We start from the raw sequence: 13908 nt of genomic DNA on the forward strand, positions 1-13908 counted from the left end.
TTGAGAAAATCCATTAAAGCTAGACCAAACTCAGTGAGAAAAAGGTGTGTTTTAAGAGAAGTTAGAGTTTTTGAGCTAAGATGAATAATCTGAGTGAATTTGTATAAGAAAAATTAAAAGGTACCATTTTTATATGCATTTCAAATGTACATCTATCCTGGATGTGTAACTTTGGTCTGCAGTACAGTTGAGGTTGGAAAGAGAATTTCACCTGTATGGATCAGTATTAAACATCAGTGGTGTTCAATCAGTTATGTGACAGTATCTTTAGCCACCTGACTCTCCTGTCTGTGCACCACATGCTGCACCATTTATTATTTCTGTAATAGCACTGTAAAATGTCTACCTATTATATTTACTCAGCTGAGCATTAATAATCACTTAATGATCATTCATTTTTAGCCACATTGTGCTTTGTAAGAAAAGACAAACTTCTCTTGTGCTGGTGGTTTATAATGATTGGTTCAGGCATGCTGATCTTGGCTTCTGTCCCATGAGCTCAATAGGATTTGATGTAATCCCAAAGAGCAGAGCGGAGCAGATGGACACACAGGTAAGATCACAGTGGTGTGGGGCTATAATTGGCCTGGCCCTCTGATGGCAAACCCCTTTTACTGGAAGCGATTTGAAACTTTTAATTTGTGCAATCAGATTTCAATTTAAAGTGGCCAAACTCTGTAACTGCTTTCACATCAATCCAACCCAACAGGGCCACTTCTGTTTTTTGTTTTTTTTTCATTGTTCAGTACATGTAAATGTTACAGTTATCGTGAGGAAACGCAGAATGCCTAGCACATTCATCATATTCTGACTTTTTCATCAAATTAATAAATAAGGAAGGTAATTACAAGATGCACTATTAAAAAACAAAAAAACGAGCAGATGGCTGTTTTACAGCTATCACTCTTCCTATCTCGTGTTTTATCAGTCGAATATAAAGCCAGGAGTCAAATCTGTTCTTAACTCAGGTGCACTTTTATCCTGGTCTATGCCTGCTGGTCCACATCCTGAAGTTGTTTCGTGGTGATTATAGATTTTTTTTTTCTACTTTCCATGCAACATGTTACTTAAGGGTGAAAAAAATATTCTCAGCTTTATATTTCTATTATAAACAGTGCTTAAATTACTGTGATTTAAAATCTGACCTCTATGAAGCAACACAAGCTAGTGCACTCATGAACTCGTGTGATAGCAGTAACTCTATTTTGTGCTACAGAATGACAACAACATGTGAATTTCATATTGCAGTGCCAACAGAAGCTAACCTGTACCTTTTCAAGATCTCCAAGTAAATTATAACTAAATTATAATTTGAGCAAGTGGCATTCTAGCAGTTTGATTTTTGTATTCAATAATCAATCGTTTGTATTATTATTATTATCTTAAATAGGCTCAAATGTGGCCTATTTAAGACAAACTATTTAACAGTTTGCTCACAGTTTCTAAACACTTGCACAATTTAAACAACGTAGCGGTGAAGCTTGATTATTAAGGATTACTCAGTTTTAGATCCCCTTCTTTCAGCTTACTGTTCTTTTCTGTCCAGATGAGCAAACAGACTAGACACTGGCTAAATGAAGTCTGTGTTTACTCTTCTTGTCTTCAGGTAGCCCATTTCTACTGCTATGCTGATATATTTTCCTTTTTTTTTTTCAAGTGCCAATGTGCAGTTTGATTAAAGGACAATGACTCACAAAATAAACAACCCTTTGTCATTGCCTGTGAAGTCATCTTTTGTTTTTAAAAAGAGGGGGAGGAGTAAAACGATCAGTGGATTGAGAATAATTGTTATATTATATGGATGTTGTGAGGTGCAAAGGTTGATTTTCTTTAGAGACTGATTAACCCTTGAGACTGACTTGTTATCAAGTCTTTACGGAGATTCTGCAGGAGTTGGGTGATGCTTCTGGAATCTACATTCTGTATCTGCAAAGAAACTCTTTGAAAATTAGCAAGTTTAGCCAGCATGCATTCTGCAGCTCCTCCTGTGTAAAAAGACTGAAACTACAGAATTTTTTATTAGAAATACTGCATTTTATATAGGCTTGTAAAACTTTTATCTAGAAGTATCTTGGAAATATTTAAGCAACATTTGCTGATGTTCTGTATCATGTTACTGTCAAGGGTAGCAGTGTATTGGCAGTTCAGGGATTCGTTTCTACAGCAGGGTCAGTCTACAGTTTGCGTATGGAGTTACTTCCTCATACAAAGACATAAAGGGTAGGTAACCTGTGGTGTGAAATCTTTAATAGTATGCATGGAATCATTTTCTCGGGCACTGTATTTGTGTTTCCTCCGAGTTTGCACATCAAAGTCTGTTTACAGGTCTTGGGAAGTATTACAGTATTTGTAACCAAAAAAAAAGAAAAGCCACATGAAGCCTTTTATGGTTAAAGTGCAAGCTGTGCAAATACCTCAAGTAGTGGGGCCATGTTTAAAAAAAAAAACATGGGTGTCGGAGTTAGAAAGATGTGACCTTACCAGATCTCTGCATGAGGATAATGACTTCAGGCTATTTTAGCTGATACTAATCTTAATGTACATAAATATCCAAAGAAGCTGGGGGTGGCTGAATTGTATTGTGGGTAAAGTGAAGGTCAAATTTTGAAAATGAAGAGTAGTTAGTCTGTTTTTTCTGAACCCGCTTTTTTTAATCTGCCTATCATGAGTTTGATGGTGCCATTCAAATGATGGTTAACTAGTGGAGCACTCTTTTATGTACAATTTTGCCATTTTGCTGTCTTACTATACATGTGTTGTTCAAAGGTTACTTGCTGAATTATCTTTGCATGCATGCAAAACAAATGATAATATGTTCAATTTCCATAGACTTCACTGCTATTTTATACACTAGGAATTTATAGAAGTCAATTCAATTCAGTTTTATTTATACAGCACAACAAGCTTTGCCTCAAGGCACTTTTGAGTGGCCCCGTGCAACAGAACAAGACCTTTGGAGTCTCCCTGCACTATTGAACAGCTCTTTGAGCTCTGTTATGCTTTTCTAAGCAGTTTTTACAATGTTACTGTGGCCCTGTGTGTCCAGGAGAGACCACTGCCATTGGGGAGTGTGATTGCTGGAGTAACTGTGAATGTAATGATGATAAAGTTCAATGTACAATGCCAGGATAATGTTTAATGTCAACTTTCTGTGCGATCTGCAGCATTACTTAGCTTACTTAAAATAACATGTCTAAGGTGTTATTACGGAGAACTGAGCAAGGTGACTTCTTGAAATTGGACTTTGCAAGTATTGGAACAGTGAAAGAAACACATTAGCAGTCAGCTCTTAAAAACTGATACTCCAGAGAAGCATGAAATCCAGCGGTTAACTGGTGTCTCTTTCCACAATGCACGTAGGGAATTAAAGTTCATCCAGTCCTGCACAGTTGGCAAGGTGTGCCTTTTTAATATGGAACCGCGCACCTGTAGAATGACCTTTGCTGCAATGCCAAAAGAAACAGAAACACAATCAGTATCCAAATAAAAGGCATTTGATTTCAGGGCAGGAAAGTGATGTGCTGTCTCGAATCATTATTTGTGTCTTTCTGTCATTTGCTGTTTTGTTTTTTTGTTTTGCTTTTTTAAGTGAGTGAGTATGAGAGAGTACTGACTAATTAAAATTTGATAGGATAGTCTGATAGCGCTCCTATCCTCCCCTCTCCGCCATGCGACGCAAAGACCAGAGCAGAGCAGCGGGACATAGCAGAGCAACCACCCGCTAATCCGGGCGCTTTTTGCCGTTGAGGTAATTAGATTACGGCGCACCGACGGTGCACCGATCACCATCCCTGCCGCTTGCTGCTCCTGCGGTACTTGCACAGCTACCATAAGACAAATATTCTCTCTCTGACTGCGCATCGCCTCTCTCTTCCTTCAGCTGGTGTCGCTCGGTCTCTCCCCCCCTCTCCCTCTCTTTGGCTGGGAAAGCAAGGGAGAACATTAGAGCACATATACTGTTACTCTGTCTCTCCTACAGAGCTCGTAGTTACCTTGTGACTCCCACACTGGGGACTTAAACTAAAGGAGACTAGAGCAGAGGAAGACTATCTTTACCGCACGAAGGTGAAGAGCATGGCATGAAGAGCATCGCTTCTTTTTCTTCTTCCTCCTTTTCTTTTTCTTTCTTTTTTGTGACTTGAAAATAAACTACTCGATGTTTCTCTCGTCTTGAAGAGACCGACAACGGGATTTTCTTCTTCCCCCCTCAACACACACAAAAGTGGGGTCAGTCCTTAACCGAGGCGGGTGGATGAGTTGTGTGGATGTTATTTCTTGGATTTTTTCCACCGGGCTGTGTGTTACCGCGGCCCAAAGACAGCAACAGTGTGCGGAAAAGTAGATTTGTGTGTGAAACATATGGCTTCAACGAGGACGACACGGTAAGTCGTACACAGCATCCAGTCGGAGCCCGTGTTACTTTACTGCCTGAAACATCTCTGACTTATAGTGTGTGTGTGTGTGTGTGTGTGTGTGCGGTAGTGACTTTAGTCACCCAAAGGCACCGCTTCTGTTTCATGTATTTGCTCTGCTCCTGACTGCTGCTTCTATTTCCAGAGCATTATAAACCCACACAGTTCAAACCCCTCCACAAGGTATTTTCTTTCTTTCTTTCTTTTGGGGGTGGGTAGAGATGAAGCAATGCGCGTTTGTGTGGATACAAAACATCCCTTCTGCTACCAAAATTGGGGGGAGGGTGGGGGTTATAGGCTATAGGCATAATATGACACCTGCAATGAAAAAAGTCCAAAATACAGTATCATAAAGTACTTTGAATACTATGTTTATGGACCAGTGAGAAGATTCGCTCTCCGTGGTGCTGAAACTGGCTGAAGGGATTATTAATGCTGGTTTAGTAAACTGACGTCGGCTTTATTCAAGACGACTCTACATATTTGTAAGCACTCCAGAGCTGTAGTCTAGTTCAGATATCACCGAGCTATTGATTATGATTCTCTGGCTGTGATCTTAATAAGAGTAATAGTAAATGTCAGTAATTTCTTTAATGTCACCAGCACCACGCTTGTTTATGGGTATTTTTTTGACGCGATTAAGGTGGATAAAGTGAATTAAGTTGTATTTATGTTGGTCTTGAGGTTAAAAACCCATCTTAACCACGTGGTCTGTAAGTCACTTTCCTAACAGAGCGGCAGTGTCCCCGACACTACCTTGTAAGAGATCGTTCTCATGCCGTCTGAAAGAGTGTAATTTATTTTCAACAAGTAGCGTCCACGCTACAGTACGTGGGCTGTCTGTCGACTGCCTATTGCAGCGGTCCCGTCCAAAGCAGGTTACCTCACAGCAGCCTGTGTGTCTCGGATTATGAAAAGAGAGAGAATCATCCGATTACTTTAAATTACTGCAAGCTGTCGCCTCCTCAACACAAAGCAGATAGCGAGGGGAGAAAGTCAGAGGTGGCACGAGCTAGGAGTGATGTAAAGTGTGTGTAACAGGTACAATATGGTTCTGTGGGGTTTCTTTTAATCTTGATTCTTATGTTCCCATAATTGCATAATAAACCTAAACCCATCATATTAACCTTTGTATGATGGGACTCTTGCTCAGTCATGTATGAGAGTGGCTGGCACACACAGGTAGAGGAAGGCAATCAGTAATGACAAAAAACAGAATTGCTGCGGTGCCATTGTGAAGACAAGTAAGAGGCTGTGTAACAGTGTACTCAGTGGATTATGTGGCATTGCTTTCGTGTGGCTTCCTGTAAATATGCACACAGGCAGGTGTGTGTGTGTGTGTGTGTGTGTGTGTGTGTGTGTGTGTGTGTGTGTGTGTGTGTGTGTGTGAAGAGAGGGTCAGACAGACAGAATGTGTTTTGTGAACCTGGGACCCATCCACTCCTCACCATGTCAAATCCTGTTAGTCACGCTGGATGACAGAGGCACCAGGACTTCGATTTAAATAACTGTGGCTTAGTCCTTGCCTACAAATGGGAGATTTTCTATGAAGTCGTGTTTCACTGTGTGTTTTGTTGTCGTTGAGTTAGTTACTTATTAGTGCAGAACAAGTTTGCTTTAACCTCCTCCTCTTCCTTCACCTTTTCTCCCCCAAAAATATTTTTCTTCATTTTTAACTTAGTTATTTTAGTTTAGCACTTGCGCTGTGATCATTAACCTTACATTGCGTTTGCCGTGCTTAAATCATCAAAAATCATGAGAAAGCAACACATACATGAGAAATAAAATGTGTTTACTGCTTAAATCTTCATTCTTACACTGGTCAAAACACGTCATTGTTCTTGTGTTCGAATTAAGGTGTAGAAAAAATTAAGCACAGATTCAATTAAGCAAAAATATTTGTTGTCCTAAAAATGTTAATGTGATCTTCACCTTTAGACTTTTTGCTCAAATCCATTTTTGTTTTACACGTGTCTTCTCAAACTGTTGAGGAAAATAAGCATGTCTTTTCCAAGTAACCTGGACTAGACATTCTGAGTATTTTGTGATTTGACTGACAGAAGCTCTTCTGTGCTGTCAGAGAGACAAAGCTCTGCTGAGTTTAGGGATTATCATTTCAAATCTGGCAATACTTAATTGATGCTTTCCGTCCAGTTTTTGCAGTGGTTCTCAATCCGGGGTCCTTGAGACTCAGAAAATTCAAATGCACCTTCTGGCAAGGTAACTCCTCCTGCTCTGAATCCCAAGGTTCACAATTAGGTGCGCTACATTAGTCGTGCTACTCCCAGTGCTTATCTCTTTCAGTTGTCATGTTTTGACAAGAATGCGAGGTGATGTCATCATATCTAGATCTTACAGTTTTGTTCTTCGGCTCTGTACAGTACTATCCACTGCAATAAAAAAGTTGTTTTTTTCACTTGAGCTATTAAAAATGCATTAAATGTCAAAAGTATGAGAGGATCTATTAAAAAATCAATAGAAAATGTTTCATATGGTACCAACATGAATTTCACACATGATGAAGCAGAAAGCCAAATGGATCTCAAGGATGTGATCGTCTATGGGAAATGTTTCGGTCTCTGGTGTTTGAGCTTGATACCACCATCTCCAGCAGCTGTTGCTCGCTGTTTGTCAAAGGTCTGTGTTAGAAATGCTGCACCACATTCTTCAGATTAATAGCTTATTAGATTACTGTCATCCATCCAGCCATCCATACATCATACTAACTTTCACATCTATGCACTTGCGGGAGGAAGCCAGAGTACATGTAGAGAACATGCAGACTCTACACAGAAGGGTCTCAGCCAGCCAGTGGATCCAAATCCAAGTCCTTATTGCTGTGAGACAACAGTACTAACCATTACACCACTGTGCTGCCATTTTTCACCTGGCAGTGTGCCTGAATTTCGTCATTACAGCAGTTGTGAGACCAGTTTGTTGTTTAGTGTTGAACAGGAGGGCAACTGATTATGCTGATTTCTACACAGTTTCTCATAGGTGTAAGAGCTTTACACTCATATCATTACAGACACCTGGAAATGCTCCACCAACAGTATGCCTCCAAACACCGGTGCATTTTAAAAAGCACCTTTCACGACCTTCACTTAAATGCTCAAAGAGATATTTGCATTTCATTGCAACGTTTCAATCCATGCACCAGCACCGTTTCACTTTTTGTGCCTGACTCACACCACTCCTTAAGGGAGACTAATTCTTAGACTAACACCTGTTCTGCCTACGTTTCAGCAAACAGAGCAGTTGTATAAGACAGTTGCAGTTACTGCATCGTGATTTCTTACTCTCTTTGATCATAACTGACACAGATAGCAGTGTGACTTAATCATCTGATTTATTTCCAAACAGGGCGTTGTGGGATGGTTTTCTTTCGTCCCAATTCCTTGCGAGGCCTAGAAGGGCTTAATCTTTTGATTCCCTTTATTAATTTCAACACTAACTATAATTGCAAAAAAAGACTTATTATTATAGTTTTATTTACATCAACACCTCACACTTGTAATATCTGTTCACTCTGCATTTAGCTCAGTCCCCCCCAAGAGGCCAGACTACCTATTAGAAAGATGTCATATTGAATTAGCCACACTTGTGTAAGCAGGCCTGACTATTCATATTGCTGAGATCTGCAGTTTCTATGCGTGTGTAGAGGTATGTGCAGCCTTTGGAGACATTCACCAATTCCTTGTGTATATCAAAAGCATATGTTCTCTACCAGATCCTATTAGGGATTTTGTGAATGTGCTATATTCTCTTCAGAGCCTGCGTCTTAACAGTTGAATGGATCCAATTTTTATGTCTACAAATGATTTTTAAATGCACCCCACGATTAAAAGAGCTTGTCCGACAGGACTCATTTTCAGTGCTTCTTTCAAACACAGTTGTTTGCTGGGATGTATTATATATTTGGCATAATGCACACAATAAGCTGTTATAGATATAGTCTCCCTGATATAGTCTGACATCTGGACACATGAGTAGTTGCAGCAAATCTAAACCATTTTTGGTTTATTCGCCACACTTAATTAGGTACAATTCTTCAACTGCTCCTCAAGAAAAATGTTTAATCAGGCAATCACATGGCAGCAACTCTGCATTTAGATATGTAGACATGGTCAAGACGACCTGCTGAAGTTCAAACCAAGCATCAGATTGAAGAAGGATGATTTAAGTGACTTTGAATGCAGCATGGCTGTCGGTGCCAGACTGGCTGGTCTGAGTATTTCAGAAACTGCTGATTTACTGGGATTTTCCCCCACAGCCATCGCTGAGGTTTACAGAGAATGATCCAAAAAAAAAAAGAAAAAGCATCCAGCTGGAGTTCTCTGGGCAAAATGCTTTATTGATGACAGGCATATGAGGAGAATAACCAGACTTTGAGCTAATAGGAAGGCGACACTAACTCAAATTACTACATGTACATACCAAGGTATGCAGAAGAGCATATTTGAATGCACAGCATGTTGAAGCAGATGGGTTACAGCAGCAGAACTGCACACCACTCCTGTCAAAACAGGAAGAACAGGAAACTGAGGCTTACTTCACTCAAGCTGAACAACAGAATACTGAAAAAACCTTTCTCTGATATACAGAGTCTCAATGTCTCCTCCCACATTAGAATGGTACAGTTATAACAACAACAATGCCTTTTATCAAATGTTCAGGCTGCTGCTGGTGTAATGGTGTTCGGGATATTTCCTTGGCACACTTTATGCCCCATAGTTCCAACTGAGAATCAACTGCCACATCCTACCTGAATGTCCCTTTGTGACCACAATGTAATAATCTGATGGCTGCGTGAATAACACGCCATGTCACAAAACTCAAATAATTTCAAACTGGTTTCTTGAAAATGGCAATAGGTTCACTGTGGCCTCCACAGTCACCAGATCTCAATCCAACAGAGCACCTTCAGGTATGAAAGGGAGATTTACATGGATGTGTTACTGCAAATTGGCAGAAGCTGCGTGATGCTGTTGTGTCAATATGGATCAAAGTCTTTAGGGAATGTTTCAAGTACCTTGTTGAATTTGTGCCACAAAGAATTAAAGCACTTCTGAACACAAAGAGGTTCTGAATCAGCACTAGCAAGGTGTACCTAATAAAGTGGACAGCGAGTGTATATTATCACATTCTTTTTTTTTCTAAGAAAGAAATAGCTATTTATGATTTCAGACAGTTCTAACAGATCTACAACAGTTAATTGCTGTGCAGTCAGTCAGCGGAGAATACAGAAAACAGAGAAAACAGTGCTGCCGCACGCTTATGAAGAAGTCAAACGTGGTGCCCAACATAATGAAATGCATATTGGATGCCAGTCTATTCTGTGAATGTTTTATTTATTCACAGCAATAAAGACAAAGACACAAGCAAGAGTTTACTTGAGCTTGTTTGCTTTATTCTTATGTGGGCACTTCACACTGGGTAAAGTTTTGCCTGACTTCAATTGTTATGCTCCGGCTTCAGTGCAGATGTGCTGATCCTTATTGACATTTTGTTATTCTGTCTGAAAGATTGAGTTTATATTCAACAATACAACCAAGCTGATTGTGCCTAACAGGATTATCTGCCAGCTTGCCAAAACACTGCCTGGAATCTGCATATCTGGCAACGCAGGCAGGAGAAACAAAGAGGCAAATTAGCAAAAGCTGTCAAAATTATTTTCTTTGTGGCCAAATCTTCATTTTGTTTATTACTTATGAAGGGTGTTGCAAATTTGATTGAACTGTGCAAAACAAGCAACCACTTTTAATAATTCTAACAGGCAAGGGTATTTTTTTTTAAGCAAAACAAAACACAAACAAAAAGAGTAAAGAAAAGGAAAAACAAGCCAAGTGAATTCAGATGTAGTTGTTGTTATGCTTACCTTAATGTCCCACCCCAGATATCAGTTCCCACAAGACTTGCAATTTCTTAAACTGGGTCAAAAATTAGTTTTTAGTTGTTGGTTATGGATTCCTGCACTTGCAACTTTACTAGTGTGAGTCTCAGGGTGAGATTAAATAAAACTAATTTTAATCCTGTGTGGTAAAAGTTCTGAGAACCCCTTGCCCCAGTTTAATACCCTGAGTAGCTTTCTATCTGATCAGGGGCTCCTAAAGCTCTCCAGTCCTGGACGCAATTTAGAGAGAATTTGTCAATGAGTCTTAGACATGGTAGACACGGTACAATGTTTCCAACGTGGATTCACCACCTCTGGTGTGGATACTTACTCATAATTTGACATATTGATGCAATGATACATGGCCGACAACAGTTAGTTCAATAGTAATATTTTTAGTGTAGTGTGGATGAGATTTTAAAAATAGGACATAACCAATGGGCAATGACTTAATGAAGTACCAGCCTTTCACCCATGTTGCATCCACCTAGGGCAGCATCCTTTTTCATCAGTGTTCTCAAAACACAGCTGCAGCAGTTATTTGAGGTCAGAATCCCATTTATTTCTGAGTCTAACAGCATCTCAGGGACAACATGAAGATTTTAGTGTAAATCCCATTCACATTAATGTAAATGGACACCATATAGACAAGACTGAGAGGTAATATCGATAAAATGATTATTTCTCACAGGAAATGGTATAAAAGAAATGGGCTCCTGGATATAAATCCATATATAAGGGATTAAATTATCACCATTTGGTAAACCTAATTGCAGAGAGTCAGGTTTGCAGCTTCTTTGCATAAACCCTGACAGTGAGAAGACATACCTGACAGGATGCTCAATAGTGAGTTAATTACAAAATTATATATTTACACCTTCTATTGTTAACATGCAGTTACATTCATAGCTGTTCCAGTCAATATTTTGATTTGGGCAAAAAGATAAAATGACTGAAGTGTCACTGGTGGTGACAAATGCAAAGAGCATTTTATACAAACATTGCAGCTTTCCAGAGCATCTTAGACTTAAACTTATTGCTGCGGTTTTTCAGACCTTACCTTTGTAATCGATGTTCATTTCAGGAGCAGCAGCTGGCTATTTTGAGTGAAAAAACAGAAGACTTCATTCTGTCTGCTCAACACCACATGGCACAAAGACGTAATAAGCAATCAGAGTAAATCAGTTACATGTTTGTGAGGGTGGAGACCAAAAGTAAGCAAAAAAAAATGAAGTTCACACTTGGCCAGAAACTTGGCACAAAGTTGCAGGATTCAAAGGTGAGTATTTAGGGTCTACTTTTAAAGGCCACAGCATGAAATGTGTTATTTGTGACGTGCAGTGTTGGGAAGGTTACTTTTAAAATGTATTCCGTTACAGAATACAGAATACATGCCCCAAAATGTATTCTGTAACGTATTCTGTTACGTTACTCAATGAGCGTAACGTATTCTGAATACTTTGGATTACTTAATATATTATCATGCTTTTTACAACTACGTGAATGTACTATTGCTGTGATTTATTACTGTTACTGAAGGTTCGCGGCTCCGAACCGTAGTAAAGGGACCGCTGACTGATACAGCGGGTTCCGTGTTGGGCTCGTAGCCGAAAAATAGCTTTACTTTGTTGTGTGGGTCAACTTTGCTTGCGAGAGACAGAGAGAGGCGTTGAAAGGCTGCTCCAACGGAACTTATTGTTTCGAAGGAAAACACGAACACGGCGTACAGTCGAGTCTTAATAGCTTACTTACAACTGGGCTCGTCAGGCACTCTTCTTGGCTGAAGTGGTTATTATTATATTTACATGCTTCCAGCTCCCGTTTTTGCTCGATGACAACTCGTACTTTTCCACTCGCCTTTTTCTCCCTCCTCGCGTTCACAGACACATAACGGGTATGGCAGTCCATTCACCCTGCAGCACGGACTACACTGCCCATGATGCTACATTCTTTAGAGCATTCTGTAGCATTCTGCCTATTAGCTTAGCACAACAACAACAACAACGAAAAGGCGCTCTCTCACCCAGGAAACACTAGAGAGAGAGCGTCACCCTGTAACCATGACAACCGTAACGCTGCCATCTGGAACAATAGAACGTAGCTGTCAAACAAAACCCAAACAGTCCTGACCCGCGACAATATGAAACAGGAAAGTACCACCGTGTAATCCATTTATTTCAACAAAGTAACTGTATTCTGAATACCACCTTTTTAAACGGTAACTGTAATGGAATACAGTTACTCATATTTTGTATTTTAAATACGTAACGGCGGTACATGTATTCCATTACTCCCCAACACTGGTGACGTGAGATTAATATTTGTAATATCACAGAGATCTATGCCTTAGTGTAATTCATGTAGCGTTCATCCTCCGATAACTGCTTTTTAGGCAGTGGGGAGAGGACGAACAAGTAGAGAACTACACATCTTTACATAACAGCACTGTAAACTTAGATTTCTGGAAGCTAATGAAACTCCAACAGTTACAAAAGCCGTTGTGGTCACTGGTTAGTTGTTAACTGTATCCGTTTTAGATGCTGAGCATACTTATTTGTTTTCTGGGGGTTTTGTGTTTTCTGGGGGTTTGCTGCAAATATCTGCCTGCTGCAGTTGAAAATAACTATAAGGGTGGTGAGAGTAACAGAAAATTTGTGGACGGTTAAACAGTGATCCTTTAAATATTGTCTGTAAGCATAGGAAATACTTTCTTTTACTCAGGCATCTGGAGATAAATAATTCAACAGCTATGCATTCCCTTCCAAACATAACCCTCTGCTGTGCCTCAGATACTCTTTTAGCTCTTCTGTAGAGTGAAGGATATGTATTCAGGTATTATTATAATTACATGCTGTATAGGATGTGTTATTTATTACAAGGCATACACTTCATCGATAATAGGTAATATATATAAAGTCTTGCTTTCTCCGAGAATTTGCTGCATTTGGACGGTCACAGATGATCGCGCTGGAAAGTTAGCATTTCTCATTTAAGATCTGAAGATGCTCTGGGGCTGTAGAGTGATACACTCCAGAGTGGTAGTCACTTTTAGCGCACACACACGTCTGCAAAAAAAAAAGTAATTGACATAAATAAAACAAAGCACAGGGTCTGAGTGAGATTTGATTTATTTATGCATTTATTTGTGATTAATTTGCTGTTTTCTGTGTGTCAGGGACAGAATACACAACCATCTGCAACAATAGAGAGTGTTTTTGTGTATGCGTGTGTGGGCGTCTGTGTGTTCGCGGCCACATGCTAAGCCACAGAAGGTTTCCAGTGTTAAGTCTCCCCTCTGGCTCTGTGAGAGAGAGAAGGAGGGAGATTACAGTGCCTATTGCCAACTTCAAAGTGTCTACTGGTGTTGTGCCAGGTCAGCATGTTTACACAGGAGAATTGGTGTTGGGACACACAGGATCATAGGCACACACACACACAGTCTTCTGCATGCACATGTGTAGACACACCTTATCGCCTGCTCTGGCTCCTGAACATGCACGCACACACAACGCGCACACTGCCCAGAGTGTATTGGTCTTATCAGTGGTCCCAGTGAGTTAGGGGAGGCATTTAATCAGGGTCAGCGCACAGCTCTTGGCATCA

At 40.0% G+C, this 13908-nt stretch overlaps 1 protein-coding gene across 1 annotated transcript in view; it reads left to right on the forward strand.

Annotated features, from left to right (window-relative positions):
* Window positions 1-3943: 3943 nt before the first annotated feature.
* LOC147323344 (protocadherin-15-like) overlaps window positions 3944-13908 on the forward strand; it is a 233088-nt gene continuing 223123 nt past the window's right edge. Inside the window, exon 1 of the mRNA XM_086303646.1 lies at window positions 3944-4382. The gene's annotated coding sequence lies outside the window, so the exon portion shown is untranslated. The remainder of the gene's footprint in view (window positions 4383-13908) is intronic.

The sequence above is a fragment of the Aulonocara sp. 'chitande type north' Nkhata Bay genome, linkage group LG8 (assembly GCF_057382095.1).
Source record: "Aulonocara sp. 'chitande type north' Nkhata Bay isolate Kocher_YH1m ecotype deep benthic linkage group LG8, A_spYH_male_GT1.1, whole genome shotgun sequence".
NCBI lineage: Eukaryota > Metazoa > Chordata > Actinopteri > Cichliformes > Cichlidae > Aulonocara > Aulonocara sp. 'chitande type north' Nkhata Bay.